The following is a 14,951-nucleotide window of genomic DNA, read 5'->3' on the forward strand; positions in this document are numbered from 1 at the left end:
CTGCCTTAGACGACATTGCGAACACCTCGTGGTTTATGCAAGATGGTGCCCGGCCACATCGCACGGCCGACGTCTTTAATTTCCTGAATGAATATTTCGATGATTGTGTGATTGCTTTGGGCTATCCGAAACATACAGGAGGCGGCGTGGATTGGCCTCCCTATTCGCCAGACATGAACCCCTGTGACTTCTTTCTGTGGGGACACTTGAAAGACCAGGTGTACCTCCAGAATCCAGAAACAATTGAACAGCTGAAGCAGTACATCTCATCTGCATGTGAAGCCATTCCGCCAGACACGTTGTGTGGAAAATATCGTACTATAGAGTTTCCCAGACCGCAGCCCCATCTTTTGTTGAACATTGTAACTGCTGTAATTTCGAAAGTTTGTCTGCCTGAAAATGTACTGTTGTCCCAAGCATATTGCAACAAACGGTGTATTTCTGTCGCTGCTCGTTTAGTTTGTATTGCCGTTTCAAATACACCGGTCATTTTTGAAACACCCTGTACATAATAAAGTTTTTACAGAACTCTCAGAGCGTGAGGCCTACTCGCAACTGGCCATTTTTTTTTATATTGCTTTAAGCACAATTGCGTCGACTATGTTCATCAGGATGTAGCAAACAATGTTTCAACTTACCAGATTGTCATATTTGTCGCCCGCATTGTGACGTCCCTTCCCTCCTTCTTCACTCGCCGAGAGGAGACGCGCCTCGTAACGATGTTCGTCCCCGTCGGCATGACGTGGAACAGCAAAACTGTAGCTCTCGTAAGAACACAACTCCTCGCGTGGTTTAGAAATATTCTGTCATCTGTCCGCAACAGTCTTCTCGGCTTGTGCGAACTGGTAAACTGCAGTCGTTTATTTTTATTTTTATGGCCGGTTAGTTCCGTGATGAAATAAAATCTCGATTCTTGATCTCATCATTACGGTCGTTTTTCACATCATACATAGCGAGGATGAGAATTTGCTGTCTGCTATTCCGTTGCTACGTCAAGTTATTAACACCGGACCGTCCGCAGCTCGTGGTCGTGCGGTAGCGTTCTCGCTTCCCGCACCCGGGTTCACGGGTTCGATTCCCGGCAGGGTCAGGGATTTTCTCTGCCTCGTGATGACTGGGTGTTGTGTGATGTCGTTAGGTTTAAGTAGTTCTAAGTTCTAGGGGACTGATGGCCATAGATGTTAAGTCCCATAGTGCTCAGAGCAATTTGAGCCATTTGAACCATTTGAACAACGGTCCGACGTAACTCCAGAGGTAACTTACGTCAGAGTAAATGTTTTTTTTCTTTTTTTTTATACGCCGTAATACTGGTTTAAACTAATCACTCTTGACTTTCCATTATTCAGGTACTCACTTAGTCACTTAAAATGTTTAAAGAGTTAGGTGACACGTAAGATTTACCTTTTGACTCCGATTTTATTATTCTTTCTGCAATTAATTGTTTGTCCCTACAACACACGCTCACCGATATGTCATTCGAGACTAACTTCTGTTCAGTTCAGTAATCGTGAAGCTGACGACAACTTTTGACTAATCGGCGTACTTGTCTTTCTTCGTGTCTTCGTTTTATGGTGTCCTACTAAAGACTACGAATTGTTTTTCTGTCGTTGATCCATTGTTCTCAAGGTTTGTAACTGTTCATCAGAACGAAGGCTACGTCCGATAAACCAATATCACTCAATCCAAGTCTAACACACGTCTTACTATACCGTCGCGTTGGAAACGGTAAAGATTAACTTTCATCAGTCGAATGACCGAGCAAAACTTCAGTCTCTATCTCACGAATTATCTAACTTACAGAACAGATAGAATCTAATAGCTTTTTGGTCCAGACAACTACCGCAAAAGTACTCTAGAGCGACTCGAGAGCATCTAACTAACTGACCATTTCCAAATTCGAGTTGCATTTTAGTTCTAGGCGCTACAGTCTGGAACCGCGCGACTGCTACGGTCGCAGGTTCGAATCCTGCCTCGGGGATGGATGTCTGTGATGTCCTTAGGTTAGTTAGGTTCAAGTAGTTCTAAGTGACTGATGACCTCAGCAGTTAAGTCCCATAATGCTCAGAGCCATTTGAACCTTTCTTTTTTTTTTTTTTTTTTTTTTTTTTTAGTCGCATTGAATTTCCTTTTCGATGCGGATAGAACTCTCTTCCATGGTAAATGTTATCTTTTACTGAATTACTTTCTTGGATTTAACCATCGTCCATATGATTTTAAATTTATTCTATAGATGTTTGATAAAGGATCTAGGATCATCCTTCACTTTTATCTCCTCTATTCTCAGTATTTGAATGATATAGGTGTTAATCAAAATAATACCAGTGTAGATTTTATCGTCAATAGTTGCCGTCACTGTCAAGATGACTCACTTCGCTACTTTAAGTTTCCACAAAGTTTGTTAACTGGGGTTTTCTGTCCTTGGGGCGTTACAGCATTCACGTGCACACATATTTAAGTCATGTTGCGGTTTAAGTATAAGTCCATTCACCAAAACACGTAAATACACCTTGCAGGCTTAGCTTGGCTATTTTGTAATTTTGCTGAACTGTTAATTTATGTTAACTACATCATCGTCATCTTCATCATCATCGTCACCATCACCATCAAAATCAGCCACTCGGCACCTACAGCTCAATATAGCCCTCGTATGGACTTTTACATTTATGCTGATCTATGTTGCTTTGCTCCTGCATGTCTTCTGATGCCATGTATGCGTTACCCATTAGGTCATCGTTTGGTATTTTCCCGTCTCTGTGGCTCTAACAAAGAACTCCCTCGGTGAAACCATTCGCCTCTCTACATTTCCAAGCAACGTACAGCTAATTTTCATTACAGTCGTAATTACATCTTCCACTCCATCCTCTTCCCTGGGCTTTAGCCCATCTTTGTGTCTCTGCTAACAATTCCTCACATATGTCCCTCCGTTTCACTCTCAACAACACACAGTATCACATAGTTCAGTATTAGCAATCAAAATACATATTAGATTACCAAAAGCAATCAAGCAATTTTACCCTGAACTTATTTATTTCGCTATCCGTCCAACAACTGCCTTTAGCGACTTCAAATGCAACAGTCTATCAACTGAATATACAGTACTGGCAATTAAAATTGCTACACCACGAACAGACGCGAAATTTAACCGACAGGAACAAGATGCTGTGATATGCAAATGATTAGCTTTTCAGAGCATTCACATAAGGATGGCGCCAGTGGCGACACCTACAACGTGCTGACATGAGGAAAGTTTCCAACCGATTTCTCATTCCCAAACAGCAGTTGACCGGGGTTGCCTGGTGAAACGTTGTTGTGATGCCTCGTGTAAGGAGGATAAATGCGTACCATCACGTTTCCGACTTTGATAAACGTCGGATTGTACCCTATCGCGATTGCGGTGTATCGTATCGCGACATTGCTGCTCGCGTTGGTCGATATCCAATGACTGTTAGCAGAATATGGAATCGGTGGGTTCAGGAGGGTAATACGGAACGTCGTGCTGGATCCCAACGGCCTCGTATCACAAGCAGTCGAGATGACGGGAATCTTAACCGCATGACTGTAACGGATCGTGCAACCACGTCTCTATCCCTGAGTCAACAGATGGGGACGTTTGCAAGACAACAACCATCTGCACGAACAGTTCGACGACGTTTGCAGCAGCCTGGACTATCAACTCGGAGACGATGGCTGCGGTTTACCCTTGACGCTGCAACACAGACAGGAGCGCCTGCGATGGTGTACTCAACGACGAACCTGGGTGCACGAATGGTAAAACGTCCTTTTTTCGGATGAATTCAGGTTCTGTTTACAGCATCATGATAGTCGCATCCGTGTTTGGCGACATCGTGGTGAACGCACATTGGAAGCGTGTATTCGTCATCGCCATACTGCCATATCACCCGACGTGATGGTATGGGGTGCGATTGGTTACATGTGTCGGTCACCTCTTGTTCGCATTGACGGCACTTTGAACAGTGGACTTACATTTCAGTTTTGTTACGACCCGTGGCTCTACCCTTCATTCGATCCCTGCGAAACCCTACATTTCAGCAGGATAATGCACGTCCGCATGTTGCAGATCCTGTATGGGCCTTTATGGATACAGAAAATGTTCGACTGCTGCCCTGGCCAGCACATTCTCCAGATCTCTCAGCAATTGAAAACGTCTGGTCAATGGTGGCCGAGCAACTGGCTCCTCACAATACGCCAGTCACTTCTCTTGATGAACTGTGGTATCGTGTTGAAGCTGCATGGGCAGCTGTACCTGTACACGCCATCCTAGCTCTGTTTGACTCAAAGCCCAGGCGTATCAAGGCCGTTATTACGGCCAGAGGTGGTTGTTCTGGGTACTCATTTCTCAGGCTCTATGCACCCAAATTGCGTGAAAATGTAATCACGTGTCAGTTCTAGTATAATATATTTATCCAATGAATACCCGTTCATCATCTGCATTTCGTCTTTGTGTAGCAGTTTTAATGGCCAATAGTGTAACTTCATTTATACAGTTTTACTGTCTATATGTTAATTACACTTTACTTCACTCCTGTTCTGGGTGGCTTTTACTTTGCTCTTCTAAATTTCCATACACATCAGTATCTACACTCCGTAACCCTCCTTACGGTGTCTGGAGGACGGTTCTTTCCATGTTCTTCTCGAGACGGACTGTCGGTAAAGCTCGGCAAGAGCTCTAATTGCTCCTATTCTATCGTCGTGATCATTCCTAGAGACGCATGCATGTTAGAGGAAACGTTAAGTTCTGCATGTGTGTCTGGAACTTACGCTACCGCAATTTTAACAGTAAACATTAAAGTCAGTACCTCCATTAGAGTGCTGTTTGTTTACAGTGTTACATTTACACTTACACAATCATGAACTCGGCTTCAAAGTGGCATTAGCAAGTGTTTTGACTGTTACAAATTGTCTAAGATGGCATACTGTCGTATTAAAATACACTTTGAAACCGAATTCATGATTGTGTAATGTAGCGTTGCTCTTGGGGGACGAAAATAAAAAGAATTGTTACTTTTTTTTTAATGTCGAAAAAGTGAATATTTTTGGTGGGCCACTTGGCAACAGAATCAGGGATTTATTACGCTATTATAATAACATACGTTGACCATTAAATACCTGAATAAGAGCAGCATATTGACACATACACTCCTGGAAATGGAAAAAAGAACACATTGACACCGGTGTGTCAGACCCACCATACTTGCTCCGGACACTGCGAGAGGGCTGTACAAGCAATGATCACACGCACGGCACAACGGACACACCAGGAACCGCGGTGTTGGCCGTCGAATGGCGCTAGCTGCGCAGCATTTGTGCACCGCCGCCGTCAGTGTCAGCCAGTTTGCCGTGGCATACGGAGCTCCATCGCAGTCTTTAACACTGGTAGCATGCCGCGACAGCGTGGACGTGAACCGTACGTGAAGTTGACGGACTTTGAGCGAGGGCGTATAGTGGGCATGCGGGAGGCCGGGTGGACGTACCGCCGAATTGCTCAACACGTGGGGCGTGAGGTCTCCACAGTACATCGATGTTGTCGCCAGTGGTCGGCGGAAGGTGCACGTGCCCGTCGACCTGGGACCGGACCGCAGCGACGCACGGATGCACGCCAAGACCGTAGGATCCTACGCAGTGCCGTAGGGGACCGCACCGCCACTTCCCAGCAAATTAGGGACACTGTTGCTCCTGGGGTATCGGCGAGGACCATTCGCAACCGTCTCCATGAAGCTGGGCTACGGTCCCGCACACCGTTAGGCCGTCTTCCGCTCACGCCCCAACATCGTGCAGCCCGCCTCCAGTGGTGTCGCGACAGGCGTGAATGGAGGGACGAATGGAGAGGTGTCGTCTTCAGCGATGAGAGTCGCTTCTGCCTTGGTGCCAATGATGGTCGTATGCGTGTTTGGCGCCGTGCAGGTGAGCGCCACAATCAGGTCTGCATACGACCGAGGCACACAGGGCCAACACCCGGCATCATGGTGTGGGGAGCGATCTCCTACACTGGCCGTACACCACTGGTGATCGTCGAGGGGACACTGAATAGTGCACGGTACATCCAAACCGTCATCGAACCCATCGTTCTACCATTCCTAGACCGGCAAGGGAACTTGCTGTTCCAACAGGACAATGCACGTCCACATGTATCCCGTGCCACCCAACGTGCTCTAGAAGGTGTAAGTCAACTACCCTGGCCAGCAAGATCTCCGGATCTGTCCCCCATTGAGCATGTTTGGGACTGGATGAAGCGTCGTCTCACGCGGTCTGCACGTCCAGCACGAACGCTGGTCCAACTGAGGCGCCAGGTGGAAATGGCATGGCAAGCCGTTCCACAGGACTACATCCAGCATCTCTACGATCGTCTCCATGGGAGAATAGCAGCCTGCATTGCTGCGAAAGGTGGATATACACTGTACTAGTGCCGACATTGTGCATGCTCTGTTGCCTGTGTCTATGTGCCTGTGGTTCTGTCAGTGTGATCATGTGATGTATCTGACCCCAGGAATGTGTCAATAAAGTTTCCCCTTCCTGGGACAATGAATACACGGTGTTCTTATTTCAATTTCCAGGAGTGTATATTTGAGATCGCTCGGTAGAAACATTATCATTTCTGTGCATTTTTTATAGTCGCGATGTAGTCATACCCGGATCAACACTAAGGGACCAGAAGATTTATAGACTTTAAAAGAAATGCAACACTACACAAAAAAAGTTGGTTCAGAAATAATAGGAAAACGATAATGTTCCTTCTGCCTCATACTGCGTTCGGCCCATCAGCGTGATCGTAATTTCTGATGATGAAGTAACACAAAATAATTAACAGTTAAGTAAATAAGGAGATGGACTCATCAAGGTTAATTTACGAAAATAAGCACACTTATCTTTAACACGCTTTTTTTTTAATGCTACGTACCTTTTCATATTAAATTACAATAGATGGCCATTGTGGTTAAATAATTTATACATAACAGTCAAAATGTCCTCTTGATGCTGTCTGTTCGATATCAGTTACAAGAAACTACATCTTTTCTGATTGGAAAAAATAACAATTAGCATATTCACTCAATATTTTCAGATCAAATATAAAATACAGTTGTGGAACGCAGCAAGTCCGCGTCCGCCTCTCATGGAATACAAACAATAAAAGGTGAGGCGCCAAAAGCCTCATTTGTCTTGAAACAACAGAATTCTTTTTTATACCATTAATCGATACATGTACATAGAGATTTACTGGCACCGCGCAAGAACGGCAAAGATAAAGAATAATAGATTCTGTCACTGCTATGCGATGGTTCATTTCTTTTACTTTACAATTGTTCGATAACTCTAGGCCATCAGGCGTTTACTATTGAGCGTATATTAATGTTTGTGAGGCGAAAATTACTAACATTACAGTAAGCGTAAATGTAACACATTAAATAAACAACAGCCTAATGGTGGTACTGACTTTAAAGAAATATATTATGACTGTGCCCCCGCATTATGAAAAAATTATTAACAGTAAACCTCTCCTCGATGCGCGACGCATCTCTTACAACAGCTGCCACCGAAGTTCGTCAATCGTCTCCGTAACGGACTCGCACCGGCTAAACGACCCTGTGCAGCGCTTACTTGCACGTCTCTTCCATCAGTCCTACCTGCGAAAGTTTTGCAAGCTTCTGCTTTTGTGGACGGATTACGTTTCCTTGAGATTCTTCTAATGAATCTGAACCTAGCATATACTTTCCCTACGATCTGTTATCTGTGCTCATTCCACTTTACAGTGTGTAAACTTTTAGATGGCAAACCTCTCGCTAGTCCTGAATCGGTAGAAGTCGGTAAGCGTCGGGAGGCTTCGGTAGGCACGCAGTTTCGACTGCTGCCAACATTACGTAGCTGACTGTGTTGTACAAGGTAGCCATTGTCGTCTGCTTCGTTATTGTTTTGCGCTGTACTGTTCTGCGTGTTTTTATTGTGCAGTTGTGCTAAACATTATCAAAATGAGTGAAGAGGCAGTTGCTGGCTTATCTCGGGAGTTTTTTTAGGAATACGCCCGTGGTTTTATATACTTTTTTAACATGTTTGCGAAACGTGTTGCGAATAGTGTTAGTAGTGAGGAGATAATAGAACAAAACGTCATGCCTGACGCGGCAGTTTTCCACGCATCTCGATTTTTACCACGTCATATCTCTTGGATTATATGTCGTAAAGAGTCATAAATTTTCCGGCGCATTTACTGATATATGTGGATACTGTATGTGAAATACGTTGCGATTAGAGTTAATAGTAACGAAATAATACATTAAAACGTCATGCCTACTGCGGAAGATTTGCGGTATGTACTGAGAAAATGTAGTAAGCGGCAACCTTTTTTCCTTTCATTATTTTGTGGGGGGTGTCAGCGAGAAAAATTTTCGTAAAGGTTTGAAATTGTATGTAACGTTTGTTGCTAGTCGCTAAGTGCCCTCATTCTCACGGTCGCAGGTTAGAATCCTGCCTCGTGCATGGATGTGTGTAATGTCCTTAGGTTAGTTAGGTTTAAGTAGTTCTAAGTTCTAGGCGACTGATGACCTAAGATGTTAAGTCCCATAGTGCTCAGAGCCATTTGAACCATTTTTGGTGTATTTTCCCGCGATGGCATCTCATTGTTTATGACGTCATATCTCCTCAAGAATGTGACTTTTTTTCGGCTAGGAACATTCCTGGGCGTACGGAGAACAAATCACCAAAATTTTATCGCAATCGGATGAATGGTTTGGGAACGCACAAAGGGCAGACATACATACATTCATTTATATATATAGAGACTGACAGTTACGTAATATGACCTGTTTAAGTATATTTAAATTTTATAATTAATTGTTTAACATTGCGGGGAACGAAATTAAATAAAAAATTGCGAGCAGTGGGAATTGACCCCGGGTCCGCTGCATAGCAAGCCTTTACCTAATCAATTTCTTTTCCTACATTTTTGTTCGTTGTTGATGGATGTGTTTGGTCGTTGCGGACGTCGCATGACATCCGTTAAAGTCCGTTTGTTGATCCTCCCACTCAGTTTTTTATTACAGAGGCCAATTAGCGTATAGAGACGAATGTGCAAACAATTAAGCTACGTGTCCATTATAATTGTCCGGGATGTTATGCCGTGGTCGGTTGATGAATTCTGTGTCAATTCCCAACGTTTGTCTCCGACTGCGGGATACATCTTCAAGGGGGTCCGTAGCTCGATGGAAGGTCCAACACACCCACTGGCTCGCTACTGACGCATTCTACAGTGACCTAACTGTTAAAACATTGTCCATTACTCTTTTCGGGCGTTCGGAGAACAACTCACCAAAGTTTCACTGCAATCGGATGAATGATTTGTGAGCGCATAGTAGACAAACATACATACATTCATTTATATATATATATATATTTAAATGTACATGACGATTTCCGTTTCGTTTACGAACAACATTTAAAGCGAGTTTTACTTCCAAGCCTTTCGTCTGCTTTTGTGTAAGCATGACGCGCAATTTGTAGTGCCAGCACTGCAACTGGTAGGTGTGCCTTGTCTCCCCACCCCAACGGCTCCTCTCCCCTCGCCAGCCAATGCTTGCTTCCTCCTCTCCCCGCACTCCCCTCACAACTCTACTGTCTTACAGTTAACACACTGTAGATGCTCTGGTTGTTACTCATAGATATTTTACGACTGTTACTGTTTTCATTGATTTATTGAAAATAGTGTTCCCGAGTAGTGCCATGCTGCAGTAGTAACACCGGTTCCCGTCAGATCACAGAAGTTAAGCGCTGTTGGGCTTGGCTAGCACTTGGTTGGGTGACCGTCCGGGACTACCGAGTGCTGTAGGTAATAGGGGTGCACTTACCCCTTGCGAGGCGAATTGAGGAGTTACTTGACTGAGAAGTAGCGGTTTCAGTCACGAAAACTGACAACGGCCGGCTGAGCGGTGTGCTGATCACATGCCCCTCCATACCCACGTCCAGTGACGCCAATATGCTGTGGATGACACGGCGGTCGGTCGGTAGCATTGGGCCTTCCGAGGCCTGTACGGGCGGAGTTTTTAGTAATCGAATAGCAGTGGATATTTTCCCCTATTTAGACACAATATGCTTCATTTCTTTACCCTTAGGATCTACTGGCAGTTCTTGCACCAACCGATGCAGGTCATCCTGCAATTCGCTACAGTTTCCTGGCGTTGCACCTTCCTACAGATGACTGCATCGACCGCTATAGGCGTTAAGGAGTTTCCGACTTTTTTTTTGCATTCGAATTCGTTCTCCTCCGTCTCATTGTCCAGTCTGCATAAGTGTCAGTAAAACAGCACTCTTCTCTTCCTGACTATCTTACTGGTTCCACCTTTCGGTACAGTTTGTAGTTATATCCTAATGTAATCTGTTCATCAACCCATCTCTATATAGATAAGGCCTACCGGCCAATGATCCTTTTTAGTGCGGATACCGTCACATTGCCCGAACTCTTACGGGAATCGGTAGATCGACTGCCGCGAGTAATGAGAATGGTGGGCAGCGGCACTACAAATGTAGTGTGTGGGCAGAAAGTTGGAAAGTGTGGGTCTCACGGGGAGCGTGCCAGAGGTAAGTCCCTGCAGTCGCACTGCCCTCTGTGCCGTCTGTGGCTCAGACAGATAGAGCGTCTGCCATGGAAGCAGGAGATCCCGGGTTCGAGTCACGGTCGGGGCGCACATTTTCAGCTGTCCCTGTTGATACGAAGGTTGGAACTTCAATAGCGGCAACATTGCTGTGGAAACACTATGCAATGGAATTTACTATTGTCACTGATAGCAAAAGTTGTTGACATGCCTCCTTACCTACGAGCAAATGGATTCTCCCCTCCCACGTCAACAGCGTGCACGCACAATCGAGCGGTCTAACGTAACGGTGTCACTATGTGAGCTCGCCCACAACACCGGATTAGCTCATACGACTGTGCTTCACATCCTGAAGAAACGCTTGGGCATGCGAAAAATTGCACTGCATCATGATGTGTTCCGCATCAGTCGACAGAAATGCAGAAATGGGTGCGTTACGACTCTGTTCAGACGCACTTGGAGCGCTATGAGCGTGAAGAAGAGGCTTTTTTAAGCCGTATCGTAACACTGGATGAGACATGGGCCACATCGTACGAGCCAACACTGAAACGCCAATCTAACGAATGGCGTCACTATGGATCGCCGCGAAAGTCGAAAGTGCGTCGGAGCCCCAGTTAAAGTTATGGTGATTCGCTTGTTCGACTGTGATGATGTTATCCTAACGCATTAAGTTCTTCCACGCCAGACCGTCAATGCACAGTATTACCGAAACTTCCTGGCAGATTAAAACTGTGTGCCGGACCGAGACTCGAACTCGGGACTTTTGCCTACCAACTGAGCTGCCCAAGCACGACTCACGCCTCGTCCTCACAACTTTACTTCTGCCAGTACCTCGTCTCCTATCTTCAAAACTTTGCAGAAGCTCTCCTGCGAACCTAACAGAACTAGCTATCCTGAAAGAAAGGATATTGCGGAGACATGGCTTAGCCACAGCCTGGGGGATGTTTCCAGAATATCCTTTTTTTCAAGAGTGCTAGTTCTGCAAGGTTCGCAGGACAGCTTCTGTAAAGTTTGGAAGGTAGGAGACGACATACTGGCAGAAGTAAAGGAGGACGGAGGTGTGCTTGGTTAGCTCAGTTGGTAGAGCACATGCCCGCGAAAGGCAAAGGTCCCGAGTTCGAGTCTCGGTCCGGCACACGGTCTTAATCTTCAGTGTCCGTTCTACTGGACATGTCCGACATAGAAGACATCACTCGTGATGACGCAGCTGGTGTATACAGGACATTGTGGAAATTCTTTGATTAGCTGTCAGGATCGATCCCTCAGTATGTTCCAGACAACAATGGTATGATAATTATTCTTAACTGTTCATGCACCTACATACGTACTCCAGAAGCCCATAAGTCACCGTGCGGTGCATGGTGGGGCAGGGGATGGGGGGAGGGTGGGGGCGTACCCTGTATCAGTACCCACTACTGGTCGTCCGGTTTCTGTTCCTATCGCAAACGTAGCGAGGGAAAAATTACTGTCTATCTGCTTCAATACAGTCCCTGATTTCTCTTGTTTCGGCTTCGCGGCCCTTATGCGAAGAATATGTCGGTGACAGTAAAATCGTTCTGCAGTCTGCTGCAAATACTGCTTCTCTGATCTTTCCAAACAGTGTTTCGCGCAAAGAACACTCTGTGATCAAAAGTATCTGGACACCCCCAGACAGGTGCATTGCGCTGCCACCTACTGCCAGGTACTCCATATCAGCGACCTCAGTAGTCATTAGACATCGCGAGAGAGCAGAATGGGGCGCTCCGCGGAAATTACGGACTTCGAACGTGGTCAGGTGATTGCGTGTCACTTGTGTCATACGTACGTACGCGAGATTTCCACATTCCTAAACAACGCTAGGTCCACTGTTTCCGATGTGATAGTGAAGTGGAGACGTGAAGGGACACGTACAGCACAAAAGCACACAGGCCGACCTCGTCTGTTGACTGAGAGAGACCTCCGACAGTAGAAGAGGGCCGTAATGTGTAATAGGCAGACATCTATCCTGACCATCACACAGGAATTCCCAACTGCGTCAGGATCCACTGCAAGTAGTTAGGCGGGAGGTGAGAAAACTTGAATTTCATGGTCGAGCGGCTGCTCGTAAGCCACACATCACGCCGGTAAATGCCAAACGACGCCTCGCTTGGCGTAAGGACGATTGAACAGTGGAAACCCGTTGTGTGGAGTGACGAATCACGGTACACAATGTACCGATCCGACGCCAGGGTGTGGGTATGGCGAATGCCCGGTGAACGTCATCTGCCAGCGCGTGTAGTGCTAACAGTAAAATCGGGTGCGGTGATGTTACGGTGTGGTCGTGTTTTTCATGGAGGGGGCTTGCGCCCCTTGTTGTTTTGGGTGGCAATATCACAGCACAGGCCTACATTGATGTTTTAAGCACCTTCTTGCTTCCCACTGTTGAAGGGCAATTCGGGGATGGCGATTGCATCTTTCAACACGATCGAGCACCTGTTCATAATGCACGTCCTTTGTTGGTGTGGTTACATGATGATAACATTCCTGTAATGGACTGGCCTGCACAGAATCCTGACCTGAATCCTACAGACGACCTTTGGGATATTTTGGAACGCCGACTTCGTGCCAGGCCTCACCGACCGACATCGAGACCTCTCCTCAGTGTAGCACTACGTGAAGAATGGGCTGCCATTCCCCAAGAAACCTTCCAGCACCTGAGTAAAAGTATTTCTGCGAGAGTGGAAGCTGTCATCAAGGCTAAGGGTGGGCCAACACCATACTGAGCCGGCCTTAGTGGCCGAGCGGTTCTAGGCGCTACAGTCTGGAACCGCGCGACCCCTACGGTCGCAGGTTCGAATCCGGTTTCGGGCATGGGTGTGTGTGATGTCCTTAGGTTAGGTAGGTTTTAGTAGTTCTAAGTCTAGGGGAGTGATGACCTCAGATGCCGTCCCATGGTACTCAGAGCCATTTGAACCAAGTCAGCCTGTATCCTCCCACAGTCACTGAAACAGGACGCTTTCCCGTACGCTACAACTTCATCAGCAGGTTGCAGTTCAGTCTACCGGTATGATTACTTATATATACAGAGATCCGTGCCTTGGAAGACTCCTGGAGATACCCCTGTCTCTGACGAACACTAGTCATCCAGGACAACACACTTCGTTCTATTATTTGAAAAGTCTTCAAGCTACTTACGTATCTGAGAACCTATTCCGTACGCTCGGACCTTGGTTAGCAGCCTGCAATATGGCACTATGTCAAATGTTTTCCGGAAATCTTGGAATTGAGATCTGGCTATTCTTCATTCAAGGTAAGTCGCACGAGCGATGGTTTCTAAATCCTTATCAATTCGTGGATATAATCTTTTCTCCCTTAAGGTAATTTATTATATTCGTACGTAGAACAGGCTGGGGATATGTCCAGCAAACCACAGTTAGCCGGCCGGGGTGGCCGAGCGGCTCTAGGCGCTACAGTCTGGAACCGCGCGAAAGCTACGGTCGTTGGTTCGAATCCTGCCTCGGGCATGGATGTGTGTGATGTCCTTGGGTTACTTAGGTTTAAGTAGTTCTAAGTTCTAGGGGACTGATGACCTCAGGTGTTAAGTCCCATAGTGCTCAGAGCCATTTGAACCATTTTTTGAAACCTAAGTTAAAGGCGTTTTCTGTAATATCGGATCAGTTGTTTTACTTTTCTTTCATTAGCAACGCCGCTGTGTATTTTTCCAGTCGCTTGGGTCTTTCCCCTAGGTGAGAGACTCACGACATTTGCGAGATAATTAAGGAGCCATTGCGGAAGGGTACACATTCTGAAACCGAAATGGGATCTCAACCAGACTTGGAGACATATTTGCTTCTAACTCTTTCAACTACTTCTCAACGCCAGGGACACCTAAATTTCTGTGTTCTTCATATGGGAACGAGTCTGAAGCTCAGACTCTGTACGATCATCCTGCGTGAATGATTTTTAACACGACATTTAAAACTTTGGTTTCACTTTTGTCCTGTATTGCAACCCTGTGGATGCAATTAAAAGTCTGTCGTTTCCTGTTTCATTACCCAACATGCAGGAAGTTAATAGAAAAGTCTAAAGATACGAGTGCATTAAAGGGGAGTTGGAACGCCCTATGCCGACAATGTTAAATTTAGTGACTTGGCTTCCTTGTATTTCAGGAACCACTGTAGCCATCGACATGAAACTTTTAAAGTATATTAAAATGTATGTTCTGAGTCTACTGAACCACAACAATTGCATTTCAGCCACTGCTTGCGGAAATACCATTTATTTATTATACGGTTAAAATTTTATCGTAAATAATATTAATTATTCATAACATTATGTTCTTCTTTTAGTTCAGCAGACTCAGTACATGTATGTTATTACTCCCTGAAAATTTGAATC

At 45.6% G+C, this 14,951-nt stretch overlaps 1 protein-coding gene and 1 pseudogene across 1 annotated transcript in view; both read left to right on the forward strand.

Moving 5' to 3' along the window:
- The window catches only part of LOC124552712 (acetylcholine receptor subunit alpha-like), a 699,835-nt gene that overhangs the window by 591,964 nt on the left and 92,920 nt on the right, over window positions 1–14,951 (forward strand). The gene's annotated exons all lie outside the window — the stretch shown is intronic.
- Window positions 9,717–9,835, forward strand: LOC124552844 (annotated as a pseudogene).

This window comes from Schistocerca americana, chromosome 10 (genome assembly GCF_021461395.2).
Source record: "Schistocerca americana isolate TAMUIC-IGC-003095 chromosome 10, iqSchAmer2.1, whole genome shotgun sequence".
NCBI lineage: Eukaryota > Metazoa > Arthropoda > Insecta > Orthoptera > Acrididae > Schistocerca > Schistocerca americana.